The sequence below is a fragment of the Salvia miltiorrhiza genome, chromosome 8 (assembly GCF_028751815.1).
Source record: "Salvia miltiorrhiza cultivar Shanhuang (shh) chromosome 8, IMPLAD_Smil_shh, whole genome shotgun sequence".
Lineage (NCBI taxonomy): Eukaryota > Viridiplantae > Streptophyta > Magnoliopsida > Lamiales > Lamiaceae > Salvia > Salvia miltiorrhiza.
Genome location: NC_080394.1, coordinates 16,371,131 through 16,384,810, shown reverse-complemented (window position 1 = coordinate 16,384,810; position 13,680 = coordinate 16,371,131). Strand labels below are relative to the sequence as shown.

At 32.5% G+C, this 13,680-nt stretch overlaps 1 long non-coding RNA gene and 1 pseudogene across 2 annotated transcripts; both read left to right on the top strand.

Annotated features, from left to right (window-relative positions):
* The first annotated feature begins 6,010 nt into the window (after positions 1 to 6,010).
* LOC131001437 (prefoldin subunit 5-like) lies at positions 6,011 to 7,447 on the top strand (annotated as a pseudogene).
* Positions 7,448 to 9,133: 1,686 nt separating this feature from the next.
* LOC131001444 (uncharacterized) lies at positions 9,134 to 10,569 on the top strand. Of its 2 annotated transcripts, XR_009093931.1 has the most exons (3): positions 9,134 to 9,716; positions 9,787 to 10,010; positions 10,218 to 10,569. It is a non-coding gene; the product is annotated as an uncharacterized LOC131001444 (long non-coding RNA). The 2 variants fall into 2 exon arrangements; XR_009093930.1 differs by having other exon boundaries at positions 9,138 to 9,716; positions 9,787 to 10,569.
* Positions 10,570 to 13,680: the final 3,111 nt, after the last annotated feature.

Below are 13,680 nucleotides of genomic sequence, written 5' to 3'. Positions count from 1 at the left end.
TCAAATAAATATTCATATTTTATTTTTGATTCATTCAAATAAATGTCTATTTTTTTTATAAATATATCTCACACGATTCATTCACAATAAAAGTAGGATATTTATTCTATTTACACAAATTTAATTAATATCTTAAAACTCATATCACCTCCAAATAAATACTTCTTTGGTGAACAGATTGAGTATAAAATGGTGCATACGTGTTTACTTATAATTGGTCTCATTTTATTACAAAATAATGTGTATTTGAATTTGATTATTTCAAAGAGTTCATGAGTTTAATTTTTATGACATATGAGATAACTTGGTGTCAGTGAAATATAAGTTGTGATTATGTTTACAAAATCTTATTAGTAATCAATTGTGACAGTGACGTTTAGTTTGAGTGATAAGGTATAATTGATAAAATTTCACTTTAATCAAGTGTTTGATTTGTATGACTGAGTCCGTGATTGATAATTCGGCTCACATCTAATCATTCAATTGATTGAATATTTATTACCTTAAAATGAATGGATTATTTAATTATTTTTTTAATCCTATCAATTATGTATTTCATCCACCAAATCAAACGCTTTCTAACTATATTAGTTATCAAACATTCCATTTCTTTGAGTTTCGGTACGGCTTGAAACATCCCTATCTTCAGACCTCTTTGTTAGGATTCTAAAAGATAATATATTATGTAAATTAGCTAAATTATACTTTGAATTTTGTCTCCCCATCATGAATTTGGTTTTATTATGTCTAATATTCTAGATCATGTTAATGTAAAGAGTTTTGAGATGGATATTATTGAATATTGATATAATCTAATATGTCATGGTACACTATGGTTTCTACCTACTTGTGCTTGTCAAGACCTTGTGTGTCGAACAATAGCTTCGCAATGATAATATTAGCAGAGTTGTTGGTCTCGAACATGTGTGTATTAGTGTATGGGGGGTGCATCAATTATAACTTGTCTACGGCTTGATTAGAGTTGTGACTAAGAAACAAGTTCAGTTGATTATGAGTTAGTTGAAGTTGAATCCAATCAGCTAATGGCTGACTGATCAATTTTTCAGATTAGTCTGTTCACACTAAGTGTTCAGTCATCAATCCTACTGACTGCTTGTAAGCTGATCAATTGGATTAGTAACTAGTTGATGTGTGCATTTTAGTTACCTAGTTTAGTGTGTGTTTGATATGAATTTTATATGTTTCTACATGATTTGTGGTATTTTGGATGTAGGAATTGAGCGAAATTTGGAGATGATTGTGTGGATGGAAGAAATCGGAAGAAGTCGAGTTTTGGATGAAGTTGGTGGACTGTGAAGAAGAAGTTTGGAGATTGGACTTGGAATTAATTGTTTGAAATTTATTTAGCCCAAAACCTTTCGTTTTAATTAATTTTGGGCTTAATTGTTAAAAGGGCCGTGAATCCAATTTTTTGTGGGCTCCTTTGCGGTTTTTATAGGGATTAATTCCCTTAGCATATACTCCCTCCGTCCCACGAATCTTGACACGTTTTCCTTTTTGGGCCGTCCCACGAATCTTGACACGTTTCATTTTTGGGCAATAATTATTACCTTCTCTCTTCTACTTTATCACCTTTATTATATTATCTCTCCTACTTTATCACTTTTATTATCTTCTCTCTCCTACTTTATCAATTTTATAATTTATTAATTACACACTTAAAACACTAATCTATAATTCCTTAATTCCCGTGCCGAACCCAAACGTGTCAAGATTCGCGGGACGGAGGGAGTAAGTCTCCACTTAGCCGCCATTTAGGAAGAAAAAGAGGAGGGATCGAGTTTTAGTTTTCAACTTTAATTTAACTTGCTTAGATTTAGTTTAGGAGCTTTGATTTTTTTTAAGTGAAACTTGGCAGAGACGAAAAACACATACTAAAATTGATAGCTTTTGTTTAATGTTTAGTTTGTTTTGAGTTTTGCAATTTTCGAGTCTTTTGTTGGTGGAGGAGTTGACTTCAACTTGTGTTTTACTTTCTTCAATTTGGTGATTGGTTGTTCTTTTAAGTTTAGTTTATTTGTTAGCTTCGTATTTACTTATTTCATGTTTGGTTTTATTTGTTTGATTTCTTTTAGTTTAATTATGAGTAGCTAATTTCTTAATTCGGCGAAAATAATGAAATGCTGATTTAATATCTGTGAGATCTAATTGAGCATAAAATTGATTCATATTGATTCCGATTTATTCCTAGGGTTTAAAGATAATTCTGATTTTATTTAAGCCTGATCAACTTAGATTAAATTGAATTACAGTCAATTAGCACCTTCAATCCGTAATTATTGGAATAGGGGTGATTAGTGATAAAACTACTATGTTCGTAGTAGGAATAAATTGGTGGATTAATTATTACTAGCGTATCTAGGATAATTGGTCTAAACTGGGTTCCTTCCTCTTAATGCTATTAGAATATTAATTCTAGTCTGACGTATCCAGCTAAGTTGTATTTTAATAAGGGAAATAGGCAGGACTGACGTATCCAGCCGTCTATCGACACAGTAAGTAGAGATTGGGGTATGTCAGTGTGTATCACGGTATCCTATAACTAGTTGGTTGATAGGGATCAATTAATTTTTGCGTCGATGATCAGAGCTTTGAATTAGTGTGGATTTATTCGAGCCGAGTTACCTTTTTATTGATTTATTTCCAGAGATATTTTATTTGATTTAATTTGCTTTCTTAGTTAATTAATATTTTCTCAAAATTTAAGGCGTGGTGACATCACCAAAATTATAGATTTTAGGGAATTGAATGATTTACATGCTCTCTATGGGATCGACCCTGCTTGTCATTAGGGGTGGGAATCGGGTCGGGTTCGGGTACCCTACCAGAAAAAATCGGGTACCCGAACCCGAAAATCGGTGAAAAATAGTACCCGATCCCGAACCCGATTACTAAATTGGGTACCCTAATACCCGACTCGGGTATCCGAATCGGGTATTCGGGTACCCTAAATTACCCGAGCTGATTTGAATTGGATGCCCAAAAATCAAAATGCTTGTCCAGATCCAGAAATGACGATGGTCGAAGGCTCGGAGCTCGAAGGTGGCGCGGCGCTGTTGCTGTGGGAGAAGAGGCAGAGGACGAAAAGAACATGCCGGAGGGGGCGGCTGCACGAAAACCTCTCGACGGCGTCGGCGACTGGAGACTGCTGCTGCTGCTGCGCGGAGGCGACTCGAGACTGCTGCTGCGCGGCTGCGCAGTGGTCAGGTAGGGGAGACCGGCGACGAGGTCGCCGCTCAGGTACGAAGGCGTGCGTGGCTGCGTGGAGGCTGGAGCAGTGCGGCCGCGTTGGGAGGGAGTGAATGAGCGACGGCGGGAGTGAGAGTGACGAGTGAGAGCCGAGAGGTTGGGAGGGATGAATTGGCAATTGGGTCATTCGGGAATTGGGGAATTGGCAATTAGGGCCGGCTGGGAGTTTAGATTTCATATTTAATTTAATTAAATAGTTTAAAATTTATTAATTAAAATATCGGGTAATTCGGGTATACCCGATACCCGATTATTTCGACCTCTAAATACCCGATCCCGAATTAATCGAGTATAGGGTACCCGATACCCGATTTTTTCGGGTCGGGTATCGGGTACCCGATTACCCGATCCCGAAATTCCCAGCCCTACTTGTCATTATACTAATTAGTTCTTGATAATTCTGCAGGAATTATTTGGTGGAAAACGACGACCACCATTGGTCTGTGCGGAATGTGGTGACTAAGTTACTTGCTTTTACAAAATCCTTTTTAGGTTATCTTTCTAACTTAGCCAAGTTAAAGTTAAAGTTAAAGAAACCTGAAGTGATGAAATCAATATGAAGTTAGTATGCAATATAAGATGCAGAGTAAGTTGAACAAACATAAGTATGCCGAATGTAAAGCACACAAGGTTTTAACATGGTTCAGAGCTAACTGCTCCCTGTTGAACAGTGGAATCCACTATAGTCGGGTTCCTTATTTTACAAATGCAGGTCAGCTTGACCAGCTAGCTCCATTAAGCTGATCATATGTTACCACGCGAACATGCCACGCATGTTATTTACTCGGTAGCACCCGAAACTTTGCAATTTTCAGACTACTACGCTCTAGCTTACTTGTTGTCTTTCTTCTAACTCTAGCACTTAACTATTACAAGAGGTGAAAGGGTTTTGAGAGTTTGGTTCCAATTATTTGAACACACTGTTACAGAGAAGAGATTTAGTGTGTTTAAGATCTAGGCTTTAGATACAACACGAAAGATGCCTGGATGTTCTAAGGAAATGTTTGTATTCCAATAATGGAGTTTCAAGTAAAAACTTTTAAACAATGTATGATTTCCTTCTTTAGAAATACGTTGATATCTTGAGCACTTAAGAATGTGAGCTTTGAATGCCTAGGAGATTAATTGTGCAACGTTTCTGGTAGTTCTTCTGTTGGAGGTTGCGGAATATTTATACTCATCAGACAAAATAGTTATGTTAGAGACAACGCCTTCAATCTTCTTCGGTAGTTGGTGGAGTTTGTAATTTTTCTGTTAAACTTCTTTGGTGTTGTTGCTTTCGAATGTCAAGTCAAGTACAAGGATATAGCAGAAAATTTGATTACATCATACATATCCTGATACCGAATCCAGATTTGATGGGATTTGTAACACCCCAAATATTTAGATTTATTATATAAGTTGAATTATTAGTATTTTAAATACATTTATTTTATATAGTCTAATTTCTTTATATTGCCTGCCTTGATATAATAATAATAATAATAATAATAATAATAATAATAATAATAATAATAATAATAATAATAATAATAATAATAATAATAATTGGTGATGCAAATCATGATTACAATTATAGATATATCCACTATATTTAATACTTTGATCATAAACTTTGTAGGCATGGAGAGTTGACTCTCAAAAGCTTTTAAGAATTATTTCTCTTATGTTTCCCATTCCTACTGAAACACATAACCATCATACGTTTTCAATTTTTTTACTTATCCCAATAAGAGATATACATGGATTACAATTAGAGATTTATCTCTAAGATCCCCTCTAACATTGGTACAAACAGATGCCTTCCACACCATACTGGAAAAAATGGAACATTACAAATTTCAAGAGTTCTTAGAGTGTTGCGCATGTAGAAGTCATCAAAAGGTGTTAGTCAATTTCAAGAATAAGGTGAGGGATTATATGATTGTTGTTATATTCATGTATATTTGAATGTGTTTTTAGTTCATGTTTGATTATGCTTGCTCAGTTACATGTCTAGATACATGTTAAGAATATCATGTTCAAGTACATGATCAAAAATTTAGAATATCATGTTCAAGTACATGATCAGAAATTCAGAAACACTCAGAATTCAGAATATGTGTATGACAATGTGTTTTATTAGTATGTTTAAGCGTATGTGAATATGTGCATGGTTCCTCGCTGAGTATATTTTCAATATGCTCACCCCTTATCTTTTCAGTTTTGCAGTTCTGGAGTCGAGGTGGCCATGGAAGTTAAGAATAACTAGAGAAAGGATTTTGCATGGAAAGTTTAAGTGAACTTGTTATATTTTTAAACTATCGTTTTTATATCATGTTATAACTTTAGTTCTGGCAAGATAATTTTTAAGTTGGTTTAAACTTTTATAATTCAAGAAATTTTATTTTGACTATTAGTTCTTCAAAGTTTTTAGATTGAAAATCTATATATTATATGAAAACACAGTTTGTGGCAATTTAGTAAATAAAACAACATATAAAGGGCAAATTTATATCTATTTTACCGGCAAATTCTTCTACATAATTTAAATAAACGTGATTAATTGAGATAAACATGATTAGAGTCAGTTTTTTTTTTCCTACAAAATCTCGACTAATTAAATCTATATATTATATAAAGAAGCAGTTTAACGGAAAATATTTAACGTTAAATTTCTAACAGAATCTTACTAATTATTTAACTATCGTTAAAAGTAATTTCAACTCACATATAATTAACTACATCCCATCCCACTAACCCATAACTTTGACCAGCTTAAAAGATAACTATAAAAATTAAACACGTATCTATATTTATATCTCTTTCCCACGAATTCATACCTTCTCTCTCCCACAAATTCATTAAAATTAAAAAATTTCCAAAATTTGTAACTCTTTTCTTCAACCTCTGCCACACATTCTCTCCCCCACGAATTCATTAAAATAAAAAATTTCCAAAATTTGAAACTCTCTTCTTCAACCTCTGCCGAGGAAATTTCTTCGACAATAAGAAACTTCTCCAACAATCTGGGTAAATTTCTTCAATTTCCCCCCCAAAAAACACGATAGGTTTGGAAAATTTCCCTAACAATGTCGGTGAAGTCCTCACAGGCCGCCGCCGCAGCAACAATAGCTCAAAAGCCACAGAGGCAGAAGCAACACGCAATCGAGCCACACGAAAAAATGAATTGCACGTTGAAGCTCGCCGCCGCGGATCTTCAGCAGGGGGTATGTGGACGGAAGTCTTAGAGTCAGAAGATTAATTTGTCATCGCTCCGCCGTGCGCTCTTTCAACCTGATTCTTTTTCTATTTATTTATTTGCTTCGGTTTAGATTTTAGAGTAATTAATTGCAAATACTGATGTGTTTGGATTTAAGTGATTGATATTCTATTTTGCAGTCAAACTGTTTTAGGCGTAAAGAAAAAATAAGAAGACTTAATATGAGAAGATTTAAGTAATTGATGTTGGTGGAATTCGCAGCAGGAAGAAAAATTGGCGGCGACACCGCGTATAGAGTTGGCGAAGATGAGCGTGGAGTACCTGAGGAAGTTGAAAGAGTAGGTCAATCTACTCCAAAACAGTCTCACCAACATCCGCTCCGCCAATGCCCGCCTCGAGATCGCCTCTGCCACCCTCCATGACGTCTCCGTCCGCCCCCAAGGGAAGAAGATGTTGGTGCCACTGATGATATTGCTTACGTGATGGGAAAGCTGGATGATACGGAGAAGTTTTTGGTGAACCTCAGCAGCGGCTATTTCATTGAGAAATTAATGGTAGAAGCAAAGATTATTGCGAGCGTAAAATTGTTTTGCCTAAGTCGAATTATGACCTACTTCTTGAGGTGGCTGCAAAAAGAGAAAGCATAGCAGGGGCGGTTTTACAACAAAGTTGAAGCATTCGGCCCCTCCCACAATAGTTGTGTTTTGGATATAACATCTTGGTACTCGCTAAATTTGCATATGATTTGCTTCAGTAACAAGAAGAGGATTGTAGAGGAGCAGGGAGAGTTTTTTAAATTCTTTCTCTTGATCCACTGCACTATGCTGATGAATATCGATCGATGTTTGGGGATGTTAGTTTGAGATTGTGTTATGCCATTGATATGTATAATTCTCAAATTCCAATTAAAAATTAAAAAAATGTAATTGATGTCTCATTTCATAGTTGATATTTATGTTCTCGGTTGATGCTTCAGATGTTGATGTACCTTTAATTTTTGTTTTAACTAATCTACATTTTTTACTTTGAAAAGGTTGTATTGGGTTACTAAGAAAGAAGGTGAACATATGGCAGTGAACTCATGAAAGCTAATGCTTGGCATCATAGTGCGGATGCTATCTGTAGTTGCTCTCATTTGGGTTGGTAAATATTTTGCTTTACATTTATTTTTATTTTTAAAATTGGCCATTCAAGTCTAATGTCTGTTTTGGTTCAAGTTTTATGCGAGCAAACCTTTTGAATTAGAATTTGAATGCTCATAATTGCTTATGCCTTATTTTTTTACTGGAAAGAGAATTATGCAATCCATCTAGCTTGATTTTACAAGAATATCATAATAGTCGGCAATCCATTTTGCAGTCAAATTAAATTAATTTTCTTTGTCTAACTTGATTTTACAAGAATATCGTAATAGTCAGTGATCCATTTTACGGTCAAATTAAATTAATTTTTCTTTATCTTTAGGCGTAAAGAAGAATTAATATTAGAATTAACTCTCCAAAACTCCCAGACAAAACGCAGAAGACATAAGTGACTTAAATGAATTTCCATGGAGCATTTTTGCATGACAATAGCTTTAAAATTATATATATATATATATATATATATATATATAATTATTTTATTTTTTAACTCATCTATTCTAGGGCTGGCAATTTTCGAACGATACGAAACCGCACGAAATTAATGGGTTAGTAACACATACGATAAATTAATGGGTTAGTAACACGCACGATAAGGTTCGGGTCCTTATCGGGTCGACCTGGGACCTGATAATTTCGTGTCGGGTTCGTATCGGGTTCAGGAAACCCGATAGAATTAAATTTTTATTAAATATTTATTTTAAATTTTTTATTCATGATTTCTTTCTATGCTTTAGTTTAGCCTTTATTAAATATTTATTATTATTATTATTATTATTATTATTATTATTATTATTATTATTATTATTATTATTATTATTATTATTATTATTATTATTATTATTGATGTGAATGAATTTGGGCAAATCAGATCAGGTTGTTATCAAATCAGCTCCAAATTCGTGTTGTTATCAGGTTGTCGGGTTCGGGTTTAGGTAAATTGTGTCTGGTTCGTGTCGGATTCAGACATTCCCTTAACAGGTCATGTTCGGGTTTGACCTAATCAAGTCGGGTCGATATTAGGTCGACCCGATAACGATCCGACCCGCACGATTTGCCAACCTTAATCTATTCTATCCTCTTTGTGTGGGTGGGTGTGGCAGGCTGGCAGCCAACTGCGGCTACTCAAACCACTATTGAAAAAGGCCATCAATTTGTGCTTATTTTGTTGAATCTTTTGCTAAATTATTCTAAAAATTACTGCTTCTTGACTTTGTTAAAGAAAGGCTCCAAGATCATACCACTGCTGCATGAACTTGATTTTGGCATTTGTGGAAAACTAAATTAAATTTATGCACTTTTGTTGCTAAATATTTATCTGACATGACTTGTAATATATAAAGAAGTTTTTTCCTTTCAACATTTTATGTTTTCAAATTCGGATTTTCATTGAGTAATTGATGCGGATTAAACATATTTGCATTTGATTGTGTTTAATATTTATATTTATTTATTTATTAAAGCATATCGTTTAATTCGATGCTCGCCGTGCATCGCACGGGAGTATGTACTAGTAACCCATTATTCCACAATTTTTAGATAACGCAACCGCTTTACCCATTATCTCTCTCACAAAATGTAGTTCTTTCTCACTCATCAAGCAATAATCACTGCCATCTTCCTCACCCGTTGTCTGTCATCCACAGAAGGTTCGCCGCTGAGCCGCTTTTCCATCTAATTTCATTGCAAGTAATATAATAATGGCTATTCTTTTCAGCCCTCCTTCCTTCTCCTCCCGTCCCCTCTTTCGACCCCCGCTAAAATCACCGCATCCATCTCTCCACGGATTCACGTGTTGTGCTCCACCGCTGATGCTCTTGCATCATCGACATCAGATTTCCCAAAATGAAGCACTGGAAGGCCGGTGAAATAATTTCTATGTATCTTTTTTGTATTAGATCTCAAATGTCTCATGCTCTCAAAGATTTGGTAAGAAGATTAGGTTCTTGGAATTATCTTCCGGTCATCGGATATTGGGATTGGAGGAGCTAGAGAAGGATGGAAATTGAAAGCACACAAATTCAACTTTATTTTTCAAAGATATTCACTTCTTTCAATATGCCTACTTCACTCTTTTCATCATTGAATGCCATAGGGATGAGGTTTGATTCCTTAAATTCTTTAACTTTGTTTATGAATCTTATTATTGACGTATTAACTGAAATTTGTTAGGTGTGTGCACTTCCGCCAGAGGCATAGGCATAGAATTATCATCGGAGGCGGCTATTTCGTTTGGTGGATAGAGGCGAATTTATTCACCCAAGGAAGGAGAATGTGGTGAATTTATTTGGAATTCATAAGTTTGAGCTCATTAGGCATGATGTTGTCGAGCCCATTTTATTGGAGGTGGATCAGATCTACCATTTGGCATGCCCTGCTTCGCCAGTGCATTACAAGTATCACTCTATCAACACTATCATTCCTATCCTATCTTATCACTATGGTTGCTAAATGTTAGATATTTAAGTTTAATGGTAGCTTAGATCATCGATTACTACTGTGGAAATTATGTATGCTTGCTTGCTTATCTTCATGTATTTGTTTGTTCAACTTGTTAGAATTGATGTGTTGTGTGTTTTAGCATGGTTTTGGTTTGATTGTAGCATCCTCGACTGCCTGGTGCCCAGCAAGTACTGCCGCTCGAGAATAGATCGACAGGGCAGAGTGTGAATGTGTAGATCAATATGATATTTACCTTCGCCATCGCCCAATATTTCCTCAAAATGCTCTGCCACATGAAATTTGGATTTGATCTCCACATATTCTTTTTCTTCTTCTGCTTGGCCATGACTATTTAGTCTTTTTTTTCATCTACTTTTTCTTTTCTGAGAATAAAGGGATTCCCATTGTAGAATTGTTGTTGTTTGGAACTCCCATCCCTACTGAAAACCACGGCATGGCTTGATTTGATACATCTACGTATCATTGCTTAATTAACTTTTTTTTCTTTGATCAGTGATCACTAGCTATCTATATATATAGGACCATTTAGTTGTTTGATTCTTTATTTTTAGTCTTTATGTTTATGTTTCAGTAGTTTATGTGTTTTCATTACCCATCAATAGTAGTAGAATATTTCACTTATGTCCTATTTTATTATTTAGCATACAGTAAATTGAAATGCTTTCATTAAATTATAATCCATACTAGATATTAAAAAGGTAAAATTCAATTTTAAATTGATTTCAATTGAGATTTTTTATGATTTTTTTAAAAAATGATGACTTATAATTGAAATGGTAGTCCCCAAGGGGACACCAAGCAAGTGAGATCTAGAGTTCAAACCCCACCGCTCCCCCTTCCCCAAATTAAAAAAATAAAAAATAAAAAAAATAATAATTGAAATGGCAATTTAGGAATTTTTTAAAAAATAAATGGCCAATTATAAATCTCTCTCTCTAGCTATATATATATATATATATATATATATATATATATATATATATGGGTGTGGTTCTATAGAGAACTACATTATTTGTGAGAACGGGAGAACCATCAAATCTAATGCATCCACTGTAAAAATTAATGCATTCGCTGTTAAAATTAATGCACTAAAAAAATTTAAAAAAAATGCTCCCTTCAGGATTCGAACCCAGGATCTGCATTCATCCAACAAGATAAAGCATCCACCGTAGATCTTGATGATCGAATGGCTGAAAATGGTTCTCCGGTCTTCTTTTATTTATGGTTCTTTCTTGAACCTCTCCCTATATATATATATATATATATATATATATTATATATTATATAGTTTTGACAGTTTTTTTTTGTTTTTGGTAAATTTTAGTTCACAAAGACGTGGGCCACTTTTAAAATGCAAATCATGTTACCTTATAAAAAATAAGAAAATAAAAAAGACATGAAAACAAAATAGAACAAACTGCAAATCAGGTGCATAATTGCATTTCTCTCGCAATGTGTCAATATATTTGTATTCTTTCTCAATATTATCGTTTTAGTTTGATTATGATAAAATATTCCATATATATTCATCAAATTAAAGATCACGGTGCGAACTTTAATTCAACATATATTATAATATAAATGAATTTAAAATAAAAAAATTATAGAAGTCAAAATTTTCAAACTAATTTTTTTTCTCTCTATCTTAATTTTGAAACTAATTTTCAAACAAATTTTTCAAACCAATTTTCAAAATTTACAAATTTATGCATATTATCTTTTATCTTTTATCTTTTGATTTTATTTATTTTAAATTATATATTTTTTTAAAAAAAATTTATTTAATTTGCCTTTTCTTTTCAATTTTCTCTTATTTTTTTAAAGAAAAATTCTGACAATCAATATAAATCTATATACTATATAAAAATACAATTACGAGGATAACATTAAATTTCGCTATTTTAATTAGTGAAAAAAATAATCAATATGTATCTTAATTAAAAATCATGACAATATCTTTAATTTGGTGTAATAATCATTAAAAAAAATTAGAATGATTCTTCATCTACAAATTTATAATAATTTTAAAAGTAGAATTTGTATTAGTTTTAATATAGTTTGTAGATCAATAATTAGTTGTATATCTAAAAAATACAATTTCTTATATGGTTAAATTTATTTAATTTCTGGTACTGTTTTTGTAGGGATAATTTATTTGTTCATACAAAAATATTTGTTATTATCTTTTCTCAATTAAATTTAATAGTAGATTGACATTTATATATATATAGATTAAAAATCACACTTTAAATATGGTTTCCATAATTTATTTATTTTTAATTTTAAAATTTTGATATAGAGTTGAAATAATTATATGATATAAGAATTATTTTATTGTTACTTACATAGTATAAAATAAACTGACTATTGTAATATACTAATATGTATATACCATTTACAAAAAATCTCAAACTGTGTTACTGTTATCGTAATTTTACTTTTTTCTTTTAATGTAATTATTATTTTATGATACTCATTAAATTGAATATTATATTCATTGAATTGATAATATTGTTATTTTACATTACTTCCAATAAAATAATATTTAACCTAACACAAATGATGAAAATTTTGATATATTTGACTAATTTAAAATTTTAAAAAATATATAAAATAATACTTACTTCGTCTCACTTATATTTTGGGCATATTTGTTTTTAAGCACAAAGATTAAGAATAAGGTGTTACGAATGTAAAGTGATAGAGACCGCTTATTTAATTTGTATAGAGAAAGTAGGAATCACATAATATTTTTGAAAAATGTGTCATTATAAATGAGACAAATTAAAAAGAAAAGTGTGTGAGATAGAGGGAGTTCTAATCCGTGCATCGCACGAGTGGATGTACTAGTTTTATGAAAATTGGGGTATTACAGGATCCGCATTAAATACAGTAGTGTCTGTCTGTTGCCGTAGGTTGACCTTTCTCAATATTATGATGAGTCATGACTCTAATTGTTGAGTCCATTAGTCTTTATCAACATGATCTCCTTATCAGCAGTGGTTTCATATGCTCAGTTGGATCCTTCTGTACTAATTTTAAATGAGCTTCTACACTTCTTCATTTAAACTGATGATCCTATAAGAATAAGAAGCACACTCCCTAATAAATGAGTTGCGATATAATATTACACGAATCAACAATCTTTAAATTTAATCTGTTAATTTATCAACAAATCTAACTGGGCATCACTATAATACAAAAATTTGGAAATAAAAATAATTGCTTTGACTCAACTGATTATAAGATAAGTTGGCAAACCAACTCATGCAACTTAATTTTTCCTTCGGCTTTGTCCGTCGACAACCGATGGACATTTAATACTTGGCATTTGGCAAGATATTATTGGATATATGGATTTTTTTTTTCTACCATATTTAGATGTAACACAAATTGATTATAACTTTATAAGCAATATGTAACAATAAATAATGAAAATTTATTTTAGATTGAATTGGATTATTAATAAAGTATAAATATTGTAGAATTGAGTTGGATTGTAGGTTGTATATGTGGAACAGAGATAATACAAATTTTTTATTAAAAGGTTGGATTGTTGATAAGTATAAACAAATAAAACAATTTTCATGGCTATTTATTTTT